At 45.1% G+C, this 24,806-nt stretch overlaps 1 pseudogene; it reads left to right on the forward strand.

Annotated features, from left to right (window-relative positions):
• Window positions 1–898: 898 nt before the first annotated feature.
• LOC102911021 (guanine nucleotide-binding protein G(s) subunit alpha-like) lies at window positions 899–12,482 on the forward strand (annotated as a pseudogene).
• Window positions 12,483–24,806: the final 12,324 nt, after the last annotated feature.

Below are 24,806 nucleotides of genomic sequence, written 5' to 3' on the forward strand. Positions count from 1 at the left end.
GGTTATGGTGTCTCTTCACAACAGTAGAAAAGTAACTATAAAAAAATAAATATAAAAAGGGGAAATATAAAACAAAAACCCGGTAAGAAAAACTCAAAACACTTCTAAAAGTATGCACGGATAAATGTACAAAGGGGGAATTCCAAATGGCATGTTGCGCGCCATGCTGAGTTGAATGTGTGATGAGCCTGGTGTTGGTCAGAGCTACCCTAACATCAGAAGCTCCCTTCTTTGTATACTGGCTAGCCCCCCTTGGTTGTGGAGTCGGTGTGCCAAACCGGTTCTTCCACTCTTCCAAGACCCCCCAGTTTGTACCCCCGGGCATGGGTACAAACTGTCTCCTAAGTCCATTGAGAGCGGAGGCAGCAGCCCCATGGGAAGACCATATGGTTTTTCCCACATGGGGAAGCTTGTCTCCACACTTTCAAAGCCCTCTAAGTATTCCTTACCCCACCGGGAGATGCAGCCATAGATGCAGAGTGCTCTGCTGGGGTCTCAGAATCACTTCATGACAGCAGCGAACCTCACTATAGCATATAGCTGGCTCCAGAGGCTGGTCTGCTCTGCTGACCCCTGACTCAGGGCTATCATGCTCTGGAATTATTCTCGGCTACCAAGAGAGGAGACATCTTCCCTATGCACTTGACTGCCTGAGCCACGGCCACGGCTGCTTGCACTGTCTAGCCTCTTGCCAGCTGCCCTTCCCACTCTCCACTACTGGGAGGACTGTCCAGGGCTATCTTCTTTCCCTGCAGCGGTGGCAGTTTGAACCAGTGCCCCCAGACTTGGGATTGCTCTCTGTTCTCAAGCCTCAAGGGTACTCGTCCTTAAACTCTAGGGTACCTTTCAAGCAAGACGGCATCCAGTCACAGTTCTCTGAGCCAGGGCGGCTTCCATGATGGCTGACTCCTTCCACAAGAGAAGTCGCTGCTTCAGCCAGACCTACAATGGGATGGATCTGAGGCTCATGAGGGCTGTGGACTTGTCTTGTGGGTAGGACTGCCCTATGAGTAGGGCTACCATGATGGTCTAGAGTAGTCTTTCTATCCAGGCCAACTGCTGGCTCACTCCTTGCCCGAGCCATAGAGCTGGAACAGTGTTCAGCTTGGCTTTCTTCTCTTCAGGAACCCATCTTCCATTTCTCTGTGTTTTCCCACTGCCTTATCCTTCCTTTTGCGGATTTCCAAAGCCCTTCCTTCCTCGTTTCTTTCTTTGAGATGGAATCTACTTTTAATTTTTCTCTTGTCCTGGCGTCTCTATTTTGCCGGGCCACACAGAGGTAGGTTCTGGCCTGCCATCTTACCTGGAAGTCCTTTTCTCTGATTGTTTAGTATAGACAGTGATAATTAGTTATATACTTCCTTCTTTTCTGTATTCAAAGTTATTGCATATGTTTTTATTTTCATTTGGTTCTAGAGAATTTAAAAAGGTCTCTATTGATTTCTCCAATGGCTCATTGATTGTTCAAAGGTGGGTGCTTGCTCTCACATTGCTGTTTAGTTTCTCCAATGACTCCTGCCATTGATTTCTAGCTTTATTGTATTATGATTTGATAAAATAGGAGTGCGTGTCCTTCTTGTGGGTTTCTGTGCTCTTGGCAGAGTGCCTGATGCTTGGCAGTTGCTTTGTAAAGTTTTATTGTTGAGGAATATTATTTTAAGATGTGTTATATTTGTTCACACTGTGGAACATTTGTTGAATGATGCAAAGATGTGTTGTATTCTTTTATATTGCATTTGTTTAACTCTGTGAAGCTGTGTTACTTTGCCTGTCTAAAACACTGGATTAGTCTAATAAAGAGCTGAATGGCCAATAGCCAGGCAGGAGAAAGGCTAGGTGGGGCTGGCAGGAGAGAGAATAAATAGGAGGAGAAATCTGGGAAGAGAAGATCAGGGAGTGAAAAAAGAAGAAGAGGAGGACTCCAGGGGCCAGCCACTCAGCTACACAGTGAGCCACAGAGTAAGAAGTCAATAAAGGTATATAGAAGGTAAAAGCCCAGAAGCAAAATATAGACCGGATAATTTAAGAAAAGCTGGCTAGAAACAAGCCAAGTTAAGGCCGGGCATGTATAAGTAACAATAAGTCTCCATGTACTCATTTGGAAGCTGGGTGGCAGGCCCCCTAAGAGTAAAAAAGTAAAACAACCAACTACAGCTTACTGAGTGGAAGATAGAGACAAAGATCTTTCCTGAGACATCTTTGAAGTCAGTGTCACTTATGTTGGCTGGGCAGGGGTGCTGATGGCCCTACATCCTGCATTTAAAAAAGGGCACGATGTACCATCTCTTCTTACAGAAGAACCCCCTACCCACTAGGGTGCAGGGCTTATCTACAGGAGAATGATTTGGGACAAAGGCCCTGCAAACATTCCTACTTTTCTTCTCCCTTTCTTACTCTCTGTAGCTCAGCTCATCCCTAAACTGAGTTTTGGCTGATATAGAAGTGTGAGGATTGAGCTAACAAAATCTTTGGGGAGTCTGTTTGGGACCAGACTGCCCATTCACGCATGGCTCAGCTTCTCTTCACTTTCCTGAGGGCATTTTTGGAGCCAACTAGAAGATCATGGAAGCTGGGTAAAACCTAGCAACTCTCTCTGCCTCTTGAGGGTACTGTGTGGGTGGGATGCCTAGAGGGTGGTGGTAATGTAGTGATGGGGTTTTGAAGAAAAAAATGCTTCAATGGCATGTTTAAACATGATGAGGAAGACTCTTCTGGACCATCACAATAGGTAAAGGGCCCATGGCAATGGGGTTCGGAAGCAAGGAGCTAGTCAACTAGGAAGTACAGCCAAGGAGCAGGGCGAGGTCAGTAAGTGGAAGCCTCAGGGTGAGGGGACTGGCTTAACCCAGTAACTCGGTTACCCTGTTATTGTTGAGACTAAGCCCCTGGCCAAAAGCAACCCATGGGAGGACGGGTTTGTTTGCCATGGTTTGAGAGGGCACCATAGTCTATCATTGTGGGAAAACATGGCAGACTGTGGCTGGCACGCCTCCAATCTGGGCAGGTCAGGAGGCAGAGAACAGGCAGGGCTCCCTGGGCTCTCTCCGGTCTCCTTTTTTGTGCAGCCCAAGCTTTGGCTCACAGAATGACGTTACCAACTTAGGGTGGGGGCTCTCTCCTTATTTAAACCACTCGGGAGACACTCTTGTAAGACACCTCCAACAATAAGCCTCACTACATGTTTCTTAAGTCAATCAAGTTGACAAAACTAGCCGTCATATCCATCATATCCACCTAACAGCATTTTTGATGAAGCCAAGTCAGGTGATCAGATGTCACTCAGAGGATAGTGGAGGGTTGAACAGAGTGGAGACGGAGGGACTCTTTATTTTCCTATCTGTCTGTCTATCTATCTATCTATCTATCTATCTATCTATCTATCTATCTATCTATGTGTGCCTCTGTGTGTGTGTGTATGTGTTGGGGGACAGGTCATACACATGCTGCAGCATGCATGCCCCTGTGTGTGTGTGTGTGTGTGTGTGTGTGTGTGTGTGTGTGTGTGTGTAGGTCACAGGACAATGTGAAGGGGTCAGTTCTCTTCTTCCATCATATTCCAGGGATTGAACTGAGGCTGTCAGGCATGGCGGCAAGCCCCTTTACCATCCTGCCGGCCTGAGGATGCACACATTCTTGATAAGGTGACTTAACAAGAATTCTTTGTTAAAAGCAGATTTTATGAGACATGCTCAGAAGGTTCAGGAGCCTGACCTGAGTTTGGTCAAGCGAAGAATCTTTGTTCAGGGCCTGTAGGAGGCCAGAAGTGAGGCAAGGAGGTACACAGAGGTCAGATGGTGTGAGGCCATTGGAGGGCAGTAGGTGTGAGGACCTGTGACACTGGGCATGAGAGGCGTGGCAGGAGAGAGATCACGATGGACGCTGTCACAGGCAGGCCCGGGGCAATAAAGACACATCCCTGGAGCAAAGCTCTGGTCAGGAACTCTCTCCCACATCCCCAGCCCAGATGACTCCCTCCTCCCAGACCTGGGAAGGACTTGATTTCGTTTATGATGGTGACACTCTGTGGTGTCTCCCAGGTGTGCTCACTCACAGTGACACTCAGCACATTCATCCCTTTGTGCTGGCAGCGTTCAGGAGAGAACATCTCTCTTCACTCTTGTGTGGAGCTGGATGATTTCTGAGTACAGGAAACTGTAGGGCTCCCCGAAATTTCCTGAACAAATACAGTCTTTATACCCAAATCATACAGGGAACAGCGGTTGGTAACCTCACAACCAGCCAGAAAGCCAGGGCAAAATGGCTGCTCTGAAGGCCTCTTTGATGTTTCATTGGCTCCACCTTGTGGCAAAAATACAGTAAGTTATTTTGAGAAAAAAACATTTCATTCAGCAATGCAAATGGAAATCTCTATCTAAAAAGCCATTTCGGCATAAGCAATTAAAACCAGCAAAATAGAGTGATGTATTTATCAAGATCCTGATTTCAAAGCCCTCTGGAGTCTGCTTCTGATACTGATCCTTCACATATATGTATGTGATACCTGTTTGTCTATCCATTATTCACATACTTAACAATTATCTGTCTGTCATAACAGATCTATCTATCTATCTATCATCTATCTATCTATCTATCTATCTATCTATCTATCTATCTATCTATCTATCTATCTATCTATCTATCTATCTATCTCCCTACCTATCTATTATCTATCTACCTATCATTATTTGTCTATCTATCTATCTATCTATCTATCTATCTATCTATCTATCTATCTATCTATCTATCTATCTACCTACCTACCTACCTACCTACCTACCTACCTACCTACCTATCTATCTATCTATCTATCTATCTATCTATCTATCTATCTATCTATCTATCTATCTATCATCTGTCTCTCTGTCTGTCTATCATTATCTATCATCTCTACTTTATAACATGCACAGATAGAATCGGTCTCTAACAGCCCTTTGCTTTTATGTTTGTTCCCGCTGGCTGAGGCCCGGTGGCTGTGGTAGGCTGAGTAACAGCTTGCTTGAAGACCACCACACCCTAATCTTCAGAATCCTCACTCACTGTCTTACTTTTCAGGGCAAAAGGGACTTTGAAGAAATGGTGTTAAGGATCTTGAGATGGGGAGAGACTCCTTGATTGTCCAGGTGGACCCAGTGTCATTACAAAGGTCCTTTTGAGGGAGGCAGAGGTCTGAGTGGGAAGCGATGTGACATTAGAAGCAAGGGTGTGATGTGATAGGAGGCCAGTCTATGTTGGCCCACTGGTCTTGGGGGTGGAGCCTGTTCAGTGTGTTGTCAACCTCCTGGGTCATATCACTGAGGGAGACTGCCTCTCCTCTCCCAGCAGCCATCAACTGCCAATCGCTCCTCGGTGTGTGGTGGAGTTTTACGTCCATCATCTACCCTCTATATTATGATTTTCTCTGGTTGGATTTGCACAGGTCTTGTGCATGTTGTCATAATTGTTGTGAGTTTGTTATGGCATATTCTTCAGAGAAGACTTCTCGGACACGGGTTTAAGACAACAGAAATCTTTATTAGCTGACTGGCGACTACACTGGGTGTTCAGGGCCCCAGTGTAGCACTGAGCCTTTCTCAGGATGAGCTTTCAGGTACAAAAACTATGTCCTGGGTTGGCATACTTCAGTTAACAAGAGCAGTCAGCCAGAAGCGAAACTACAGAAACTAAAAGTAAGGTTAGTACATTTAGAGACTTTCCCAGAACTATGGACTTGGATGGACTAGGTCTTTGTTTTCAGTTTTGGCAGGTGGTGCTGTCTGTGTGCTGAGTTTCACAGCCTGAGTGGCGTTTCCAGCATGGAGCCAGTTGTGCTGAGGTCTGGGGCCCCTGTTACAAGTTCATATGTGTATCTGCCCTGTTGTTTCCTGGATGCTATTGGGCACCTTGGCTCCTACACCTGCTCCACCCCCTCATTTGTCACTTATTTTATGGCACCATTTTGGCTGGGGTTCTGGGCTCCCGCCTCTGTTGTGTTTCTCAGGCGGATCGTCTCCGAGTGGGACAGGATTTCCAAGGGCCCCCGTGAGGTGGCCTGTGAGTGACTGTCCTCTCCTCGTGAAATGCAGGGCTTGCTTGTTCGGGAATGTGCTGAGAGTGACTGAGAGTGGAATTCCTTTCATCTGAGACCACTGTGTTTCCTCTGGAATGTGCTGGGACTGACTCACTTGGCTCAGAAGATAACAAGAGGGATGGAAAAACACTTCGGAGGCCCAGCTTCAAACGCAATGTTGTTTTTCAGTTTGCAGTTGTGTGGACCATGCGGGTCTGTCCTGGCATAGCCGGATGTCCACAACCTCTCAGAACCTCCGAGGCTGGGGATGGTCAGTAGGTGGAATAAAGATAATAATGAAAACCCCCTTATCAAAGGTTTCCTATTTCTAGTTCTGGATGTGATCATCAGGAGGCAGCTTCCAGGGCCTTGAAGGCAAGAGGAGTGTGACCCTCCTCTGAGGTGACACAGCCAGGTGTTCTGTTTTGTGATGTTGTCATCATGCAGGTAAATTCCTGTGACTTCTAGTTAGGCTTAGAGGGATTGTATCTTTTTGTTGCATCTGTTTTTTACGTTGATCACTACCCCTCTTGCTGGGGCCACAAATCTCCTTGTTAGGTTTAAGTCTTTCTAGCATGTTCTACACATTTCAGCACAGTCCCCTTTCCTCCCAGCCCTCTGTGGTTTTTGAACCTGGAGGTTTAATCTTGGAGAATATTTTCTTTCTTTCATGAGAACATGCCGGGTCACCTGCCACTGATGGCTGGAGCTATGGTTCTCTTCTTTGTCCTCATACTTGCTGCAGGAAGACCCAGACTCACAGCACCGAGGGTCAGACCACATTTCCGACAGGCAGATCCTGTAGCTTAGCGTGTCAGGGACCAGAGGAGGGAAGATCTCTCTCCACTGGTGTCAGTGGTGACGCTGCTGTGACTTGGGGCTATTCTTCCCTCTTTCAAAGACTCCTGGACCCTGTGTGCTGGGAGCGATTTGCCACTCTGACCCTTTCTATCTAGTGACCCAAAGGGGAGGACAGTGACCCATTATTTGTTCCCTGATTGGGGAATTGTGGATTGTTGTTCTTGGTTGCTGGCAGACCATTGGTCCAAGACCCACCCTGGGCTGTGATGAGGCTGGCCCAGTCTTTCTTGGTTTTCATGGAGGACTTTTCTCTTGACGAACACTGTGGTTTGCATGTGATGTGAGTGACCCGTAGGCTGAAAAAACTTTGGTGTAATTGCTACCCCAAGGCATTATGGAGCAGAGAACTTCAGCCCCTTGTGGTGTTTAGAGGTGAGACCATGGAAGTGGTTGGGATTAGGTGAGGTGTTTGGGGCTGATCTCGTGACTGTGGGAGGGGCTTTAAAGAGAGGAGGTGCATGTGCAAGCTCCAGGATGGACACACACACACACACACACACACACACACACACACACACACGCACGCACGCACGCACACACGCACGCACGCTTTCAAGAGAAGGCTGTATGAGGTGAGGCCTTTAGGCCTTATACTTTCAGAACTGTGAACCCAAACAGGCTTTCCCCCTAAAGTTAGCCTCAGGCATGTCGTTATAGTGATGAAAATAGACTTGTGTAATACATTTTAAACTTATGGAAAAATAGTACCAAACACCCCTGCGTATATCATTTGCCCAGATTTACCAATTGCTTGACTTTTTTTTTTTTGCTTTGTTCTACTGTCTATATCTACCTATTGTATCTCTACCATCTATTTACTTACCTACTATTATATGCATATCACATACATATATCATTATTTATATGCATATGTGTGTGCCTCTGTGTGTCCCTTGCCGAGAGCCATTCCTGGTGGTGAACAGGTTCCTACAGACCTGCAGAGGAAGTAAGAAGTTGCCTGGGATGGGGGTGGGGCGGGGTGGTGGTGGTGAATGAGCCAGGCCATGGTGATGGTGAGAATCTTGCAGCCTGACTGACTAGCAGCTGGAGTGCTTCTTTATACAGAATTTAATAAGCAGGGATAAATTCATGATATTCCAACATAGATCATATCATTTTTGTTTGGGACATGTGTTTCACTTCCTCTTGCTTAGCTTTTAGTCATCATTAATAAACAGTGACAGAACAGAGTTATCATTTCTAATCATTTTCCCTCAAGTTTTGACATCATTAATAAACAGAGTTATCATCTTTAGTCATAAACCCTATAACCCAATTTTTAAGAACCTAGAAGCATATGACAACCTGTTCTCAGGCTGATAGCTCTGGTTGCTTCAAGGATGCTAGACCAAAACAAAATCTTCAAGCCAGCTCAGGCATATGCCATGCATATTGCCAAGCAGTGTATTATTAACTCTTAGTGGTCAGAGTGCCCAAGAACAATCCCCAGGCCAAAGCTGCTGCAGTTATTATTCAAATTCTGGCATAATACAATATTTATATTTTATATCTTTATAGAATTGGTCTAGATGTCTATTTCTGGCATTCCGTTGTTCCTTGGTCACATGACACCACAGTGACTCTGCATGTGCTAACTTCTAAGAGAGGGAGGTCCTGACTTCTCATTCTTTCATTATCTTTCCACTCCATACTTTGCTCATCAATATATCTCTGTGTAGGGCAGAGTTGTATGCCACATAATTGTCTGAGTGTACAGTGGGAAGAGGCTTGTAATCTGAACTGCCAACTTCTCTAGCCCACCGAATCTTGTTGACCTTTTAAAGTTTACTTTGTTTTGAATATCTTGTTCCTGTATAAGTAGAGGGACAGATGTTTCAAGACTATCTCATAGCCTCATGAAGAGACCTCTGACTTCTTTATGTGTGTCACAACCTCCAAGGCATAAGGAAAAAGTTCAAATAGATAAGGATATCTTCCTCAAATCGGGAGGGGTAGTATATTCAGGACTTTCCTGGGGAAGCTTAGAAACAGGATTCCTGGGAGAAGGCATAAATGATTCATAAAAATTTTTCTGTCAATCCAATATCCCTAAATTGTACAAATATCAAAAGTCCCCCAAGTATGTAACAGGTGGAGATGAAAACCAAAGGTGGCATGGCAGCCATCATGTGGCTCAGCTCTGCTGGATCTTTGTCAAGCAGCTGTGCTGGCTTTATGACTCCTGCTGTTCCCATCAGATAAGGCTTTGGCAGTCCCTGTTTCTTAACACGTGAGAACTGGTTGCAGACATTAGGCTGTTTACCCCTAAAATAGTTGAAGGTATATTAAAGAAAATAGTTGAAGGTGTATTAAAGACTAGTATAAATACTTAACACTGGTATATTGTTACCATCTAACCCATAGTTTATATATTAAATTCACTAGTTTCTTTTATGGCTGTGGGAACATTCCCTGGTAAAGGGCCCAGTGCAGGCAATGGAATGCATTCAGATGTTATGTCTTTCAGTCTTCTTTAAGCCACAGAGGTTTCTCAGCTTATATTGTCTTTCACGACCATGACATTTTAAAAGAACACAGAATATGGTTGGTGCAATGCCTTCAATTTGGGTTTCTTTGCTCTTTGCCCAAGATTGAGATATGATTTTGAGTGGTGTGCCCTTTGTAGGACATTGCTTTAAGGAGGCATGTGACATTGATTTGTTTCATTTCTCATGATGCTAGTTTTGATCAACTAGGCAGGGCAGGGACTGCCAGTTTCTCCATTACCAAGTTATTTCCCCCTTTGCAATTAATCAGTCATTCGTTGGGAAATATTTTGACACCACACGCTTTTCCTCATCAAGCTTCCACCTACCAGTTTTAACCTTTGTAACAGGGCCCCCAAGACCTTAGCACAACTGACTCCAGGGTAGAAGTACCATTCAGGATGTAAAGCCCAGCATGTAGACAGTATCATCTGCCAAAACTAAAACAAAGACCGAATCCATCAACGTGCATATTGTTCTGGGAAAGTCTCTTTGACTTCTGTGGTTCTGCTTCTGGCTAACTTTTCCTGTTAACTAAGTATGTCAAGCCAGGACATGGTTTTTGTGCTTAAAAGCTCACTGTGGGAAAGGCTGGGTTACTCTGCGGTCCTGAACACCCAGTGTAGTCACGGGCAGGCTAATAAAGACTTTGTACGGTCTTAAACCCATGTCCGAGTGGTCTTCTCTGGTGGATGCCTCACAACAGCCTTCATCAGCATTTCTTGTCTGAATCAACCGCTGTCACGATTGTTACAGTCAGTGCTGCAAGTCTTTAGCGAGGTCTTCTTCCTTGCTGGTTGCCACTTCATGATTAGAAGGAGCCTTCCTTCCAGCCCTTATGCAGATAAGGACACATGGAGTCTCACTTTATTCATGCCTTAGAATGCATTACCATTATTATTTATTTTGATGCTCCCTTTGGCCCTGGTTTTTACAAGGATCTGTCCCTTCAAGCCACCTCCTCTGCTCTCCTGTCACGTCCTCATCATTCACGGAGAACAAAAGAACATTCTAGCGTCTTCTTACAGGTGTTCTGTTGTCTGCCTGGAAATGAACTGTTTCTTGAGAATCCATGGTCTCTTTCATGGAGAAACTGAGAGCTGAGCATTGATTGCTAGGGAAGTAACCTTATTTCCTGGTCCTTGAGGCAGGCAGAACTCTCCTGTGTATAGACAGTGTCCAGTAAACAGGCTCACCCAAGGATATTTTCATTCTCTAGTAAAGTATAAATTGCCTTTTTTAGTTTGTTATTCACTATGGAAGAGGGTCATGAGTCTCTAAAGTCATATTTTGACATGTAGATTTTTAAATCCATTACAGGTGTAAATAGTTTCTATCAGGTTAAAAAGAAAAGCAATGAAAATGGATACAAATCTCAAAACAAAAACCAAATTTAGAAATTCCCAGTTTTCTTGCCCTGTGCGGTATTAACCAATTTGTGCTTCTTTGAACAAGCTTTTTTTTTTTTTTTCTTTGATTGATTTATTTATTAAGCATACAGTATTCTGTCTGCACATATCCCTGCAGGCCAGAAGAGGGCACCAGATCTCATTATAGATGGTTGTGAGGCACCATGTGGTTGCTGGGAATTGAACTCAGGACCTTTGGAAGAAGAAGCAGTGCTCTTAACCTCTGAGCCATCTCTCCAGCCCCCTGAACAAGCTTTTTTATCTGGATGGTTCTTTCATTCATTAAGCAAATCATAAAAAATTGGGTACATGCCAGGTGGTGGTGGTGCACACCTTTGACACCAGCATTCCGGAGGCACAGGCAGGCTGATCTTTGTGAGTTCAAGGCCAGCCTGGTCTACAGAGCTAGTTTCAGGTCAGTCAGGGCTACACAGGGAAACCGTGTCTTGAAAAGCAAAAAACAACAACAATAATCAGCCAACAAACAAATTAGGTATATAAGAGGGGTTGTCACCACCTCGGGGCTGCCCGGGGTGGAGAACCATGCTCTCACCTTGGTCCAAGCCACCATCCTCTGGTGATTTTGCTCTCCAGGCCCGCCTGAGGCCCCTGGTCCTGTCCTAGCCATCCTGCAGCCTGGCCCTGCCCCGTTGCGGTCATGGGCTGCTTCTGAGGCAGTAAGGCCAAGCACCAGTGCAATGAGAAGGGCCTGTGAGAGGTCAAGGAAAGACGGAGAAGCAGCTGTAGAAGGACAAGCAGGGTTACCTGTCACCACCTGCTGCTGGGTGCAGGAGATTCACGATTGTGAAGCAGATGAGTATCCTGCTTCACAGGATAATGGGTTTAATGGAGATAGAGAGAAGGCCACCAAAGTGCAGGTCATCAAAAACAACCCGAAGGAGGCCTCTGAAACCATTGTTGCCTCCATGAGCAGCCCGGTGCCCCCTTCAAAGCTGGCCAAACCTGAGAACCAGTGGGCACCCTCTGAGCTGAATGTGTAGAACTCTGACTTCCCACGTGAATTCTACCAGCACGCCAAGGCCCTGTGGGAGGTGGAGGGATTGCATGCCTCCGGATTGAGCCCAGTGCTTCCTGGACAGGGTCAGTGTGATCGAGCAGCCTGACTATGTGCCAAGTGACCAGGACCTGCTTCTCTGCCGAATGCTGACCTCTGGAATCTTTGAGACCAAGTTCCAGGTGGACAAAGTTAACTTCTACTTCTTGGAAGTGGGCAGCACCATGAACGCGGCCGTGATGTGACTGCCGACATCTTGGACCACGAGGGAGGATAACACAGACCATACGCCCGCAGGAGGCTCTGAACCTCTTCAAGAGCATCACAGATGGCTGCACACTGCCTCTTCGATCCTCTTCCTTAACAAGCAAGACCTGCTTGCTGAGAAAGTCCTCACCGGGAAATCCAAGATCGAGGACTACTTTGAGTTCGCCCTCCACACTCTTCTTGAGGATGTGACTCCCCAACCTGGAGAGGACCTACGACCTCCTTGGGTTAGCAGCTACTTCATCCGGGATGAGTTTCTGAGAATTAGCGTTGCTAGTGGAGATGGGCACTACTACTGCGACCCTTACTTTACCTGTGCCCTGGACACTGAGAACATCTTCAGTGACTGCCATGACATCATCCAGTTCATGCATCTCTGCCAATAGGAGCTGCTCTAAGAAGGGAACACACAAATTTAATTCAGCCTTAAGCACAATTAACTAAGAATGAAATGTAATTGTACAACCAGTTCACCATTCACCATAGGGCACCATTAACGATGCAACCTTTTCTTTTTCCAAAGTGACTCTGAACTACGCCCCTTTCCCTTTAGCCTGCTTAGATGTCTCAAATTTAGTAAGTTTAAGACCTACAGAAGAAAAAGAAATAGGTCACAAAAGTGCCTTCTCACTTTCAGTAAATAAAATAAAAGCAGCAACAAACAGTAATAAAGACATAAATGAAATACAAAATGAAATACATATTGTGTTGGGTAGTATTAAAAAGTCAAAATAAAATTAAATGTGAGCAAAGAAATTAGGTATGTAAATACATACTCACTTTATGCTTATCAGAGTGAATAAGTAAAACATAGTTTAGCCATAAAAATTTACACTTTGCTATGTGAGTTCAAGTTGTCCTATAATTCAAAATGAGCACCTCGTGGTTTATTTTCACTTTTTCTTTCCGTCTTTGTAGTTCTCAAATAAGAGACATGCCTTCTATCTTCTTGTTATATATTTAATCCAAGAATACATAGAAAGTAGTTTTAGAATTACTAATCCATATGACTCTGAAAATAAAGAAAGGCTAATTAGTATTCAATATTTGTTTACTCTGTGTGTGTGTGTGTGTGTGTGTGTGTGTGTGTGTGTGTGTGTGTGTGTGTGTGCTCCAGCACTGGGGATCACACCTGAGGTCGTGCCCATTCTGTGGTCGAAGTTTCTTCGGTTGATTTTTTTTCTCTCCCCTATCTGATAAGTAGTTTCTTCCATCTAAGTCCTAACCAGGTCTGATCCTGCTTGCTTCCGAGATAGTGTGGAGATGGGATGAATTCAGGGTGGTATGGCCCTGGATATACTTTCTAATCTGAGCTATGTTTAGGAAAACTGTCTTGTTTTTTTCTGCTATCTTTAGCTAGAAGATTCTCAACTGTGGCAGTTCTTTTCACACACAGACAAGGCTTTTAAAAAACTACAAGATGTCCCAGCACTCGGGAGGCAGAGCCAGGCGGATCTCTGTGAGTTCGAGGCCAGCCTGGGCTACCAAGTGAGCTCCAGGAAAGGCGCAAAGCTACACAGAGAAACCCTGTCTCGAAAAACCGAAAAAAAAAAAAAAAAAAACTACAAGATGGCCATGCAAAAAGAACAATAAATATCCATGTTGTAAAATCTCTCTCTTTTTTTTTAATTGTGTATTCATCATCACTGAAGAGTGGTTTGGATTTACCAGTTTACGAGTGTCCCAGCCTTTGCTGCTCTCCTAATGACCCGTTAGTTCCACACCCTATGGGCAATGATTGGATTGGCACACTTTAATTAACTCCACATTGTTTCCCTCTATTTAGGAGTCTGAGAAATTGACACTTCTCCAGAGGACCCCAGATAATAAACAGCAGTTCCAGCTCCCTAGAGCTGAGCCATCCAGCATCGATTTTAAGGAAGAGTTTGCATGGTGTCTCCAATTATTCAAATTTGTGTATGGCATTAGCATAGTTCTGGTGTAAGGAGGGAGTTTAATGCCTCATATCAATGACATCTTAAGTTTTAGTTTTTTTATGGTTGGGCTGTGTGCTTTGCTCTCAGTTTTAAATAGCTGGCTGTGTGATTTACATCCTTGCCAGGAACAGAACTTAACAGAGTTAAGTGGGCACAATCTGGCATCAGTCTTTAGGACTCTTCTCCAATTTTATCACCCTTTTCTCTCTTAATGGTATTCCCTCTGTTGTCTATTTTCCCTAGGACACTGTTTTACACATTTAAAACCCCTTACAGAAGCACCTGGAGTTCATTCGTGTTAAGGTTTACACAAAAGCAAATAGGGCAAGCGTTCCTCTTTTCTTCTGGGCACTTTTGAAATAACCAAATTAACATATGTGCACCCCAGGGTTGTAAAAATATAACTTCCACAATTTTGTGCAAAAAGAAAATGTAGTCATCTTCAACCCCCTCCCAAAGTGCTGGTAACATCACACAGGAGGATTCTGAGTTCAAGGAAAGGGAAACCTAATATCCTAGACCCCACCACAAGCATCACAACAAAAAGGAGCACCACAAAACTAAAATATAAAGCTATTCCCTTATTTTTTCCTAGGCTAGGGAGATGGTGCGGTTGGTAAAATGCTTGAGTTTGGATCCCTAGCATCTATATAAAATCTAGACAGCACATACCTGTAATCCCAGCCTTGATGGACAGTCAGTCTAGCTGAACCAGTGAGGTCCAGGTTCAGTGAGAGACCCTGTCTCAAAAAAGCAAGATGCGCAGTGATTGAGGAAGCCATTGAACATCAACCTCTGGCTTTCACTCACACACATCCACACACAAACACACACCACACACAAACACACACATACACACATACACACACACATACACACACACACACACGTACACACATACACACACACACCCCTACATACATACACCACACACACATACACACCAACACACAAACCAACCTGCCACTGAACATCAACCTTTGGCTTTCACACACACACACACACACACACACACACACACACACACACACACAAGCACACACAGAGACACATACAGCCACAAACATACACCTATATACATACACCATACACACACATACACACACCCCTACATACATTTACGACACATATACACACAGACACACAAACACAAACACAGACACAAACATACACCCACATACATACATTGCATATACAATACATACACACATACATACATTCACTACACATATACACACACAAACACACATTTATATATACCACACACATAAACACACACACAGACACACAAATACACATTCACACCTACATATATACACCACACATACACATAGACTTGTTTTGACTTATAAAATATAGTAAAGAAAATAATGGTATATGAGTAATAGCATAAATTAAAAATTATAAAATTATACCTTTTAATTATATTTTCTGTAACTCAATGAATAATTAATACGATTGATCACAGAATTTTCCTGACTTATTTTTCTGCATATTTGTTTATTAGACCATAAAACTTTTATGTTTCCAACATGGCAACAGCAGATCACTAAACCACCTGCAGGTCCTGGGACTGCACTGTTGTGGCCCATGTTGGTTCCCCAGAAGTAAATGCTGGGCTGGAGATTGGTTTGCAGTGCATTTATTGAAGACCAACATCTGTGGGTAGGAAGGGAAGGAATAGTTTCTGCCTGAAGGAGAAGTCAAATGTAACATAGTCGTGGCAGAGCTCTGTCTGCTCCCAAGGGACACACTGGTCTCTACATGGTCTACCAGAGATCCTACTTCATTAGGCTAAATGTCTGGGTCTCTACACTTCTCTCTTATTATGCGTTGGATAAGAGCCACTCCAGTGGTTGGGAACATGATTAGCTGAGGGTTACACTCAGGCTGTTTAGAATTTGTCCCATTGTAGAGGGCCACCTCATCCATCTAGCCTGACTGCTGTCCTCTGAGGAGAGCATTAGCAAACAGAGGACAGCTGGGGACATATGATGCTGTATCTCAACCAGGAGTCTGGGTCTATTCCCAAAGTGAGGACTGGTTTAACATTAGGGAACCGGGACCCACCATCGACTGGCTGATCTATGTTAACAGAAGTGTGTCTAAGGACAAATACAGGAAGGGTGAAACTGAGATAACAAGAAAGATACATCATGTGGACACTAACCAGAGGAAGCTGACATACCTCTGTTAATATCAGACAAAATCAAGCATTGTTAGAGGGTAAGGTGGGTCACGTGTCATGACAGAAGCTCAAATCACAAGAGACAGTGAAGAGTTCAGAAGGTGCTCTAAGGAGACAGGCAGGGAGGAACTTCTCCACCCTCTTCCAGCTTAGACAGCTTATTTCTTTAGAGTATTGTTGTGTAGTTAAAAATAAAGGTAAGGATGCCATAAAGTTCCAAAAAGACACAGTGGAGGCTTTAATGCATGCTACTAAGTGACTGACAAGGCCAGATGCTAAATGACTTCTATCAAAAGACTGGAAAAGATGAAACTAGGGAGCCAGTGTGAAGATTGTTGCTTTGTGTTTGGTGGAGAGGGAGAGAGGAAGGAATGGTGGCCTGAGGAGGAGGTTTAGGGTGTGATATTGTGGGTGCATGTACTATACACTTGTACAAGCCCACGGAATGCACAGAACTAAAGACAAACCATAACTGAAACTGTGGTGACAATATGTGCAATGTACCACGGTAGCCCAAGCTGCTAACAATACAGCAATGTGCCCGAGGTTCAGGGAGTGTGTGTGTGTGTGTGTGTGTGTGTGTGTGTGTGTGTGTGTGTGTGAACTCCTTTTTTTCCCTCTAATTTTTCTGCAAATTTAAAATGGACCCAAAGTCTATAAATGTAAAGAGTTACCTGCAGACTGAGCACAGCGATTCTTTTGGTATAAGTTACAGAAATCTCAACCTAAGCCCAAAGCAAACATAAATGCAGGATAGGACCAGGTTCTGCTGAGTGCTGGCTTACGTCTAAAGGCATGGCAACCATACTTGAGTGCCAGGCTGTGAGGGTGCAGGCCCTAAACAGAGGCCTCGTGAGGGATGTTAAGCAGTATGAAGCCAGGCTGGGTAGCCCACTGTGGATCTAGAATGTGAAAATGCCTTGCAAAATCACCCGTGTGATGAGGAAGAATTGGGTAGATCTTTGGTGGGGCTGCTACGCTTCAGAATAGAAGGCCAGACCTCACTGGTGTATGTTATCATTTCTCTTTCCTTCCACAACCCTGTTTTCTCTACAGTGGACCCAATCCTGCATATCCAAGAAGGCCTATGTATACATGAGCAATCCCAAGGGTCAGCAAGGAGAAACTGAGTCAAAATGTAGTCCTAGAATAGAATGGTGACTGCCAGGGTCTGGGCAGAGAGGCAAGTGAGTGTTGTTTCATAAGCTTGGAGTGTCATTCTGGGAAGATTAGAAATAGTTCTGTGGATCGACGGTGGTGATGGTATACTGTGATGTGAATGTACTGAATGCCACCCGCTCTACTTTGTTTCTCTTGCTTTAGTAGCCCAATAAAAACAACTTTTGGAAGAAGAAGTGTTCATTTAGCTCACAATTCCAGAGCCCATCGTTCTGGAAGCCAGGGCAAAAACATAAACAGTCACAAGCATAGTGAAGAACAGAGAGAAAAATGAATGCATACATGCTTGTCCATGCTTAGCGCTCTCTCTCTCTCTCTCTCTCTCTCTCTCTCTCTCTCTCTCTCTCTCTCTCTCTCTCTCTGCATTTCTACAGTCCAGGACCCACTGTCCACAGTGGGCTGGGGCCTCCCACTCAGTTAACATAAGACAGAATCCCTCACAGGCATGTCTACAGCCAAGTCTGATCCAGAGAATCTCTCAATGAGACTCTGCCCAGCTGATTCTGGACAGTGTCAGATTGGCAAGTCTAGCCCTCACACCACCAAACTGTTCACTTAGATGAAGAAGATAGAAAATTGTATGTACTATACCTCCCGGTACTGTGAAAATTCAAAAGATAAATGCAATGCGCAGATTCTGGAATACTGTGGAGAACAGTCAGTACAATAAAGGCACATCTCAGGAGAGCAAAAGCAGAGGCATGTAACAGTAGGGTTCTCTCTCCATATCTTGTTTCTTGATACAGGCCTGGAACGACACCATTAATTATACTGTTTAGATTGTCTGTGTCCTTGTCTGTATTTATCTGTTCATTTTTACCAGTTGCTAAAAGTATTGCATTAAGGTCTCACACTTAGACGCTATAGTTTGCCTTTTTGACCTGTAAAATTTTATTCCACGTATTCTGAGGCTGTGTTGAGTATACAGAATCAAACTGGTTACTGTATCTTCCCAGTGAACCTATCTGTTATTGTCATGAAAGGGCTCTCCTTATCACAAGCTCTTGTTTGCTTTCAAGGTGGTCTCTATGATATTAGCACAGCTCTTGCCACTTTCTTAGTATCTCTTAGGCATTTCCCCTGTCCTTGCATTTTAACCTTTAAGTTGCCTCACTTTGCTGTTGTTTTTAGCTAGCATAAGAATGAATGAACTGACTGATTTTTAGTTGTGGGGCTGGAACCTAGAACTCTATTGATTAGTTTTTTATTGTCAATTTGACATAAACTAGAGTCAGCCGGGAAGAGGAACCTCAAAGGAAGAATTGCCTCCATCAGATTGGCCTGTAGCAATGTCTGTGAGAGGTTGTCTTGATTGATGTTGGAGAGTCCCACCCACTGTGGGCTGTGCCAACCTTAGGCAGGTGGGTCTGGGCTGCACAAGAAAGCTAGCTGAGCAAGCCAGAGGATAAGCCAGCAAGCAGTGTTCCTCCATGGTTCCTGCCTCCTGGTTCCTGTCTTGAGTTCTTTCCTGATTTCCCTCAAAGCTGGACTGTGGCCTGGAAATGTAAAAGGAAGTAACTCTGCAAACCTCCCCCTCCCTCAGTTGCTTTTGAGTAGACTGCTTTATCACAGCAACTGAACAAAACTAGAACGGACCTTGAACACGTACTCTACACTGAGCTACACCCCAACAAATATTTTGTTTTCAAAATGTAGTTATTTAGACCTGACAGAACTACCAATTTATTGGTGTTTAAACTTCCTGTTTTCTTTTTTACTTGCCTCATTGACTCTATGTTCTCGTTCTCTCTCTCTCTCTCTCTCTCTCTCTCTCTCTCTCTCTCTCTCTCTCTCTCTCCTCTCTCTCTCCTCTCTCTCTCTCTCTTCTCTCTCTCTCTTTCTGTTTTCTTTTTGATCAGCTCTTTAAAATTATTCCTTTCCACCAGTAGGTTGGTATGGTGGTTTGAATAAAAATGCTACATTGTTACAATCCACAGACCCAGAGAAGCTAGGTAACAAGGAGGGTTCAAGGGTGGGGGTGGGGGGCACATGGATCTTCCTAGGAAGGGGAAATAGAACAGACATTGTGGATGGATGGATGTGGGAGATGGAAACAGGGGGAATCAGGTGGTGGGGGGAATGGAGGGAGAGGATACTGGGAGAGACAACTAGATTTGGGGGGCTTCTAGGGGACAAGCTAGAAACCTAGTACAATGAAAACTCCCAGGAATTCACAAAGTGACCCCCCACGAAGACTCCTAGTAATGGGGCATACGGGGCCTGAACTGGCCATCTCCTGTAACCAGGCAAGACTTCCAGTGGAGGGATTGGGACAGCAACCCAGTCATATAACCTTTGACCTACAATTTGTCCTGCTTACAAGGTGTGCAGGGATAAAGGTGGTGCAGAAATTGTGGGAGTGGCCAACCAATGACTGATCCAGCTTGAGACCCATGCCATGAGGGAGAGCCCAACCATGACACTGTCAGGGGGGCCAGGACCAAAAGGCTAGGTAGCCCAGAGACCTAGGATTAAACCAAACACAACTGAAAAAAAGTCAATGAAATAATTTCTAATGATATTCTGTTATACACATAGACTGATGCCTAGCCCAATTTTATCCAGCAACTGAAGGAAACAGATGCAGACCCACAGCCAAACATTAGGCAGAGCTTGGGGAATCCTGGGGAAAAGGAGGAGAAAGGATTGTAGGACCCAGAGGGGTGAACAGCATCTGAAGAAATCCCAAAGAATCAGTTAACCTGGTGTCTTAGGGTTTTTATTGCTCTGAAGAGACACCAGGATCACACCAACTCTTATAAAGAAAAAACATTTAACTGAGGTGGCTTACATTTTCAGAGGTTTAATCCATTGTCATCATGGTGTGACATGGTGGTATACAGGCAGACATGGTGCTGGAGAAGTAGCTGAGAGTCCTACATCTTGACTTGAAGGAAACAGGAAGTGGTCTGTCTCACTGGGCATGGCTTGAGCTCATATGAGACCTCAAAGCCTGCCTCCACAGTGATACACTTTCTCCAACAAGACCACACCTACTCCAACAAGGTCACACCTACTAATAGTGCCACTCCCTTTGGGGGCCAATTTCTTTCAAACTACCATACCTGGGCTCAGAGGGTGACTGAACAAACAACCAGAGAGCCTGCTTGAGATTGACCTAAGCCCTCTGCATATATGTTACAGTTGTGTAGCTTGGTCTTCTCGTGAGACTTCTAATAGTGGGAGCAGGAGCTGTCTCAGACTCTTGCCTGCTTTTGGGACTGTTATGCCCAGATCACTAAGACCCCCAAATACCTGAAGATCAAATCCTGTATGTAAAAGCAAAGAGCCTTTATTTCAAGCTCAAGCTTAGACTCTCTGTCTGTCTGATGCAGTAGTGAGAGCAGAGATCGCCGAGCCTAGGTGGGGTAGGTTTTTTTTTTTTTTTTTTTTTTTTTTTTATCAGAGTAGAGGTTGGGGGTGAGGGGATTTCCAGGGTTCATGACCCTGATTGGCTGACATTTGTCTAGGGATGTCTTGGCAAAAGGGGAATAGGTATGTGCTGGGCTCAGGTATCTGGCATTCTTATCTAACAGTTGGAATGTTTGGAATGTCGGGTACTTATCCTTAGATGCTGGCCCTCCCTGGGTGGTGTCAGCTTATGACTTTTCCTAGGTCCGGGTACTGCCTGACAATAAAACCGAAACTCAGGCCTGGGTTTCATAGGGACCCTTTCCTTCATGCTGGGTTGCCTCATCCAGCCTTTATAGGAGGGGAGGTGCCTAGTCTTACTGCAACTTGATATACCATGTGTGGTTGACATCCTTGGGAGGCCTGCCCTCTTCTGGAGAGAAACAGAGGAAGAGTGGATTGGGGGTGGGGTGGGAGGACTGGGAGGAATGGAGGAGGGGAAACTGCAGTCAAGATGTAGAAACAAAATACAGGAAATATAAACAAGGCAAGCAAGGGCAGATTCTATATAGTCCCCAGACATTATCTGTGCACGTAAGCAGCAGATTCAACAAAAGAATACGATGAGTGGACATTTCAGTAAGAAAAAAAAATGGCTCCCTTAGGCTCACGGGGAGTGGTACTATGGGGGGGGGGCGGTGACCTTGTTGAAGCAGGTGTGGCTTTGTTGGAGGAATTGCATCCCTGGAGGGAGGGAGGGCTTTGAGCTCTCAAATGATCAAGCCAAGTTTAGTGTGACATTCACTTCTGTTACCTGTGGATCAAGTTGTAGAACTCTCAGCTACCTCTCCAGCATCATGTCTGCCTGCATGCTGCCATGCTCCCCACCAAGACAAAACCTCTGAACTGTTAGCCCGCCTCCGCCCCCCCCCCCAAATTAAATGTTTTCCTTTATGGGAGTTGCCGTGGTCATCGCGTCTGTTCACAGCAACACATCCCTAAGACAGTTGGTTAGTTCGTTGTTCTGTTATTTCTTGGTGGTCATCAGACCATAATGTCAGTGGTTCAGGGGTGGAGAAATCCCACTGAATCTCCTGACAGTTACCACGGAGGTTGGGTTAGATTCGACTTGTTTTGGGAAGAAGACAGGATATCTCACGGGTGGCTCATGTTGTCACCCTGTCTCAGCACATTGCAAGGCAACAGTGTCCCAGGTGCAGATGCTCAGAATGACAGTGAGGCTTGGGTGTCTCGGCCTGTTCCATCCATCCCAGAGCTTCTTATTAGCCTTGCATCTAATCATGCCAGCACCCTTGGTGACAGCTGCCTACGTCCATTACGTCATTAAAGGCTGAAAAAATGTTGACTTCTATCACCTGTTCCCTGATTGGTTGTAGTTATTCCATAAGGAAAAACATTCATTATCAATTATTATTATTCTTAAATTAAAAACATTTATTTACATTTATTTATTTGAGACAAGGTATCACTATATAGCCCTGGCTGGCTTGGGACTCACTATGTAGACCCAGGTAGGACTGGAACTCACAGAGATCCGTCTGTCCCTGCCTCCTGAGTTCTGGGATTAAAGGCATGCGTTGCCACACCCGGCAATTTAAAAAAGATTATGCATATTGGTGTTTTGCTTACATGTATGTCTGTGTACCATGTGTGTGCTCGTGTTCAAAGAAGCCAGAGAGGGTGCTGGATCCCCTGGGACTGGAGCTACAGACAGTTGTGAGCGGCCATGTGGGTGCTGAGCATTGAACTCAGGTACTCTGCAAGAGCAGCCCTCTTACCCACTGGTGGCCATCTCTCCACCCCTTATCAATTATTTAATTACCCTGGAATACAGCCCATGCATGAAAGCCAGGGAAAATGCACAGTTCTTTCCCTTTATCAATTTTCAGTCACTTAAAAACGTGCTTAAAATATGCTTTGTAGGTGTTTCTCAAAGCACCAGTAGCAACTACCCAGTGAGATAAGAAGAGAGGTTGCTACAGAGCTAATGCTCAACCAGGCTATGGGCTTGTTGGGAATGATCTGGGTCCTAGGGGGCAGCAGAGACCACCAGCTGCTGCCATGGGAGCAGCTTGGTTTCTGTACCTTCCGACATTTATCACCACTGCTTTGAGCTAGCCAGAACCGCCACTGACCTAGCATGCTGTATTCCTGGGATCTCTTTAGAATACCCCTAGGTCCTTGCTACAGGATTCCTGGGGGGAGGGGATCTTCCAGGGACTCCCACTGGGAACTTTGTAGACCCCATGGGGAATCTTGTCTGTGACAAGACAGCAGCCTAAATTAGTCCAAGTCTTTGGGAACATCTAACATACTGTAAAGTAATGCCTGACCCTTTAAGCCAGTGGTTCTCAACATGTGGGCTGCGATCTCTCTGGGGTCTGCCTATCAATTATTTACATTACAATTCATAGCAGTAGCAAAATTACAGTTATGAAGTAGCAATGAAGTAATTTTATGGTTTGGGGTCCCCAGAACATGAGGAACTGTATTAAAGGGCTGCAGCATTAGGAAGGTTGAGAAACCGCTGCTTTACGCAAAGCCAACACAGTATCTTCATATCTTGGTATTAGCTGAGACAAACGAGTTCAGAGTTTGATTTTGCTATGGACGGCCAATGTGATGAAGCCCCACTTCCCCATCTGCAGAACATGGCTGATGGTGGAAGGCATTGCACAGGACTGATACACCAACAGGCCGTGGTACAAGGAAAATCCCAGCTTTGCTTTTTGAGATGGTCTCACTATGTATCGTTGGCTGGCCTGGAACTTGCTATGAGTAGACTAGGCTAGTCTTAAACTCACAGGGATCCTCCTGCCTCTGCCTTCTGAGTGCTGAGTTTAAAGTGGCCATGCACAGCTATGGCTGGCCGCTTTAATTCCTCTTACAATCAAATCAAACCAAAACAACAACAAAAACCACAAATCTTCAAATAAAGCTGGCAGTTAAAGGGAACACACCACACTTATGTTTCCAACATACCACCCAGAACCCCCTCTGGCGGGGGGTGGGGGTGGGGGTGCCATATGTTGCTAGTGGCAGAGCTTCTAATGGCTTCTATGATGGTTGGCAAAGTGGCCCTGACTGCCTGCTCCTGTGGTGCCACCTTTCATAGAGGAAGACAGGGCTGGCTGCTGGGAGTGCTCATACACTGATCCCTGAGTGTGGAAATGGGCCGGGCTCTAAACTGTAGCTGGAAAGCTACTGTCCTACATCACAGCAACCAATTCTTGGCTCAGTAAATGACCTTTAAGACCCATGCGGCATGGTTAAAAGAAATATCTGGAACAATTAGGATCTCCCCTCTTGGGAATTTGGGTTGAGAAATGAAGGACTCCCTTGTCCCTTAGTAGAGAGTTGGCACTGGCCAGGCTGTGATGGACCAGTGGGAAGTCCAAGTTGTCCTGGGGCAAAGACAGTGAGTATCTCAGGGGGCTAGCTGAGAAAAAGACTGGACTAGCCCAGGCCAAGGCTAGCTGACGGGGGAGCAGTGGCATCAGAACCCACATGTCCTGCTAGGCCCCTGGAGCTGTGATTAGCCATTTGAATAATCCACCTTCTAAGTCCTGGAGGCCAAGTACCATGAAGTCTCTGGTCCTTGACTTCCTATTCCTATAACTCTGTTTAACCCAGCTTTTTGCCCACACGTACATGACCTGCGTAGTAGGATGTGGCTGGCCCATAGTACACAATCAAGCTGCAGTAGTTTAAAGATGTGCTCTTAGGCCCTCTCTTTAAAGGGAGAGGCTAAACCCTCCCTGATGAGAGCAGGCTTGGCACAGCCATTTGCTTTAGTAGTAGAATACATCCTAAGTAATTGTGTGCCACTTCATGCTCTGCCTTCTCTTGAGATCACGTGGCCTAGAATAAGGCAGTCCCTGTGTCATGAGGACACACAAGCAGCCCACAGAAGGCCCATGGAGGGATTGAAGGATCTGACTCACAGCCATGTGTGTGAGCCATCTTGATCTGAGATCCTGCCACTCTGCTCACACCATCCATTAACTTCAGCCCCCTTCCCTCCCCAACACCTTCTCAGAGATGCA

The sequence above is a fragment of the Peromyscus maniculatus genome, chromosome 11 (assembly GCF_049852395.1).
Source record: "Peromyscus maniculatus bairdii isolate BWxNUB_F1_BW_parent chromosome 11, HU_Pman_BW_mat_3.1, whole genome shotgun sequence".
Taxonomy (NCBI): domain Eukaryota; kingdom Metazoa; phylum Chordata; class Mammalia; order Rodentia; family Cricetidae; genus Peromyscus; species Peromyscus maniculatus.